Raw genomic sequence first — 5,000 nt, forward strand, 5'->3', positions numbered from 1 at the left:
TTAACATTTGGTTTGGTTTATACCCCGAGGGTGGCGAGTCGGCGACCATTTTACTCCTGAGGTGCGATTTAGGTCGTTACTCTTTGGAACTTTTGAATTTATCATCACTCTTGTTATTGCTATGATCACTATCATTAGTATTACTATTATTACCATCATTATTATCAAACTGCATAAAAATAAAAAGGAAACATAAGAAAAATATAACTATACATGTGTGAATATGTACAATTTGATACAGGAGCTGACAGAAAACAACAACATAATCAGTAAATTATGATAATTCTGAAAAAACTATATACATTAATAATGCTCATGATGATGATAATGATAACAACAGTAATAATAACAATAATAATAATCATAATAATAATTATTATTATATAATAATAATAATTATATAATAAGAATATTAATAACAATAATAACAATGATAATAATAATAACAATAATAATAATAATGATAATGATAATGATAATAATAATAATAATAATAATAATAATAATACAAATAACAATAACACAAATAATAATAATAATAATAATAATAATAATAATAATAATAATACAAATAACAATAACACAAATAATAATAATAGTGATGATGATGATAATGACAATAATAATAATAACAATAACAATAACAAAATGATAGCAATAATAAAATAAAAATAACAATAACAATAACAATAACAATAAGAATGATAATAATTACAAGAATAATGATAACACTCAATAATAATAATCAAAATCACGACAAAATTAATAAAAAAATATTGATTATACAAAAAAAATATATAAAATTACTAAAAATTTATTTAGGTTTTTATTTATCTATTCATTCCTCTAATTTTATATATATATATTAATGCACATTAATTTCCTCGTGCTTTATAAAACTCATCATGTGAATCCAGTAACTTCATAAAACGTCTAACGAAACCACGCGTAAAAGATAAATCCAATGAGAGATGACTAAACGGATACTTTTATAATAACGGCACAAATCTGAAGGTCAAAATACGGCGCTCTGGCAACCTTGCTTTCAATGGTGCATTCCAGTTTGCAAGTGCATATGCAAATAGCTGTCTTGAATAACCAAAGACGAAAGAAGCAAAGACGAAAGTGGTCATTCACAGCTATTTTGGGTCTTCAAGAACTACATGCTTTCACAGCTAAATGTTTTGTTAACTTATAGGGTCCTGTTATTATCATCAATGAGTTCAAAGACAATCCTCTGCAGAATAAAATCGTACATCTCTCCGAGCCATAGCATAATAATTACAAAATGTCTATGTCACATTGCGATGTAACATAATTATGGAGTTATATCTATATCTGTTATCATATCAAATGACAAATGTATGACATGCATTTCAAAGTGGATTCACTATTGAATGACAGATTGCAAAAGGTATGGTAATTCAACCTTCAGATTTGTGAACAACAAGAACAATTTTACAACAGCAACTTTTCTCTTAAAGAAGAAAAAATAATAAACATAAAAATAGTAATGCATTTAACAAATGACTATCATAAAATCAAAGCTGGTGTTTGTGATTACTAACAATGTCAATAATAGTTATAATTGCAATAGTAATGACAACAATAATTACAATAATAATAAAAAAAATAATAATGATAATATCATTAACACCTTCATTATTACTATTACAGTATCAACATGATCATTAGAATGATAGTAATTACCATAGAATACAATAATAATAATCAACATGATCATTAGAATGATAGCAATTACCATAGAATATAATAATAATAATAATAATAATAATAATAATAATAATAATAATAATAATAATAATAATAATAATTTCCTCAATAAAAAGGATCAGAACTATTGCAATGACATAAAAAAATGATAACATCAATAATAAGAAACATAAAACAAGAAGAAATAATAATAATAATAATAATTAATAATAATTAAAAAAAAATGATAACGACAACAATAATAATAATAATAACAATAATAATAACAATAACATTAAAACAAAATAATAACCTTATCCAAATCATACCAACAACATCAATAATAATAACAATAATACTAACCACAATAATAGTAATAATAATGATAATAATATTAGTACTAATGCTCCAAACCAAATGCTTCCTTGCCAAATCACATACCAGTCTGGTTGTTCAGGAGTTAGCTGTTCCATGGAGGTGGTAGTAGTAGTAGTAGTAGTAGTAGTAGTAGTAGTTAGTAGTGGTTGTGGTGATGGTTGGTGAACAGGGGGTTGTTAGTTACATGAAATTCTGGGCGTCAATACTGAGTTGGCTACGGTTATCCCCAGAATCTCGTTCCTGCTTTTATATATATCCCGGGAGCCGCGGGCGACGGGTCCATCCGAGAAAGTGACCATGAAACAAAAAGCGAAAAAGAAAGAAAGAAAATAAGCTCGAACACAAAGGGGCCAAAAGCGAAGAAGGACTTGCTATCTAGGCTACTTTGTATGTGTGTGTGTGTGTGTGTGTGTGTGTGTGTGTGTGTGTGTGTGTGTGTGTGTGTGTGTGTGTGTGTGTGTGTGTGTGTGTGTGTGTGTGTGTGTGTGTGTGTGTGCACGTGTGTGTGTGTACATGTGGTGTGCACAGGAGTGTGCGTGCACGGGTGTGTATGTCCACATGAGAGTTTGTGTTTGCAGATCGGGGTGTTTGTGTGTGCACAGGTGTTTGTGTTTGTGTATGTGTGTGTAAGTGTGTGTGTGTGCACGGCTATGTGTGGGTGTGTATGGGTGTACATGGGTATGTGTGCGTGGGTATGTGATTGCATGTGATTGCATGTGTGTGCATGTGTGCACGTGTGTCTGTGTGTGGGTGGGTGTGCATGGGTGTGAATGGGTGTTTGGGTCTGTCCAGGTGTGTGTGTGAGAGAGAGAGAGAGAGAGAGAGAGAGAGAGAGAGAGAGAGAGAGAGAGAGAGAGAGAGAGAGAGAGAGAGAGAGAGAGAGAGAGAGAGAGAGAGAGAGAGAGAGAGAGAGAGAGAGTGTGTGTGAGAGTGAGTGTGTGTGTGTGTGTGTGTGTGTGTTTTTGTATCTGTGTGTTGGGGGGGGGGGGGGGGGGGTACAAGTGTACAAACATATACATGATAGTGGTCACACATGTATGTGTATGGTTGTGCATATGGTATATGTGCATCCATATGTGTATGTACTTGAGTATGTGACATATGAATATGCAAGCATCTGTGCAGGTGAATGCACATGTATGTGTGCAGTGGATAAATACAAGTGTGAAAATGGTAATAAGCATAACTGTAAGCAAATCTGTATATTTCCATTGTCCTTCAGTGTGGTTTGTTTCATGGTGCAAGCCAGGGCTGTGCTGGTATGTGCTCTGCAGTGCTGTAAGGTGTCGCAGTGCCAGACAATTTGTACTATGGTTGATCTCTGGATGTAAGGCTAGGGTCCCTCAAATTCATATACTGATGATGTTAGGTAAGAATTGATTTCTCTCTCTTAAAAATTCAGGACAAAAAAATATACCAAAGAAAAAATAAATATACAAATAAAGTGATAATAGTAATGAAACCAAACCTGAAGTTAAACTTAACTTGACATTACAGTCTACACACAAAAGAGAAATGTGGATGGTATTCATTCATAAAATCATTGTCAATTACATCATGATATTAACTTTTTCACAATGGAAACATACACAGATTACTTCTAACTTTTAATTACAAATCACATTACAATGGCATGCTGAACTAACTAAATAAATAAAAGTTTCTTTTAATCAAAAAACAATTACAGATAATCAATTCATGTTTTCACACTTATAAAAGATGCATCTGCAAGTGTACATGTTTGTTTATGTGCATGTAAATGCCTATGTAGGAAAAATTTAACTACAAGAGAAAGGTAATATACATATAAATATAATTCCAAATGGCTATATGGTTAAAATCACTACACTTGTACAAACAGCCAAAAAATGGCATCTCTAATAAAATACTTTGGCATTCCCTACAGCACAAGGTATATCAATTTACTGAAAAAGTATATATATATAATAATCTATCATAAATTGCTCAACTTGATACCAGTTAGCATTTTCTACAATGCATGTTAGTCACCTAAAGAGAGCTTTGAAAGGAAGCATCTTTCACCTGCTACACATACGAAGCACTTATGTACAATGAGAGGTTCTTCGTATGTAAAGATAAGGCAAATACTGCATTGTTTTTGCGTGTTTAACTGTACAGATTTTATCTCTATGTTTCATTTTTAGTTAGTCTTACATTCATGTAGATAATGGTATTTGGCAAATATGGATATTCTATGAATAAAAGGAAATAAGGAAATAAGTACAACATAGAAAACAAAATGGATAGGTTTATTACAGCAATAGAATAATAAAAAAAAAAAAAAGTAAAGAATATGCTACAAAAATGCATAAAATAAATGGAAGTAATCACACGCACACACTAATTCAAGCAAACATGGAAGCAGATACTCAACTGAATCACTCTCACGAAATCCAGTAACTGACCCGGAAAATCCCTTTCAAGAAAATGCTTAACGGTACCACCTCCAGGAAACAGAGCAAACACTAGAGTTTGCTGAACTGGAAGATAATGACACTAAACATGTTACAATAATGACATCTACATGGGAAAAAAAAAACTAATTTGGTCTAAACATATTAAAAGATAAATATGTTCTAAATCTACAAAAAGAGAATGAATGATCTATCATAATTACACCCAATATCATTCTCACAGGCTTACACAGGCATGCATACACACACACACACAATCTATAAACCTTTATAATCATTTATCCATCCATCTGTTCAATCTACATGCAAGGTAACTGCAAGGATCACTAGAGAAATATTACATTTCACACAACTATATATTTCTTCTTGTATCTACAACAAATATAAAACTACAATCTGGAGTTTATAAAATAACTTGACCTGGGGCTGGTTGCAAGATATATTTGTTAATTTCAAGTTTTAAAGCACAATATA

At 31.4% G+C, this 5,000-nt stretch overlaps 1 protein-coding gene across 8 annotated transcripts in view; it reads right to left on the reverse strand.

Moving 5' to 3' along the window:
• Nhe3 (Na[+]/H[+] hydrogen exchanger 3) overlaps nucleotides 1–5,000 on the reverse strand; it is a 43,516-nt gene that overhangs the window by 6,610 nt on the left and 31,906 nt on the right. For 2 of the 8 annotated variants that reach the window (XR_003477879.2, XR_003477880.2), the window contains one exon: nucleotides 2,155–2,331. The exons of 4 other annotated variants lie outside the window; for them this stretch is intronic. The gene's annotated coding sequence lies outside the window, so the exon portion shown is untranslated. Of the gene's footprint in view, nucleotides 1–2,154; nucleotides 2,335–5,000 lie in introns of all 8 variants that reach the window. 2 more of the 8 variants (XR_011399028.1, XR_003477878.2) reach the window with 1 other exon arrangement.

The sequence above is a fragment of the Penaeus vannamei genome, chromosome 13 (genome assembly GCF_042767895.1).
Source record: "Penaeus vannamei isolate JL-2024 chromosome 13, ASM4276789v1, whole genome shotgun sequence".
NCBI classification, from domain to species: Eukaryota; Metazoa; Arthropoda; class Malacostraca; order Decapoda; family Penaeidae; genus Penaeus; species Penaeus vannamei.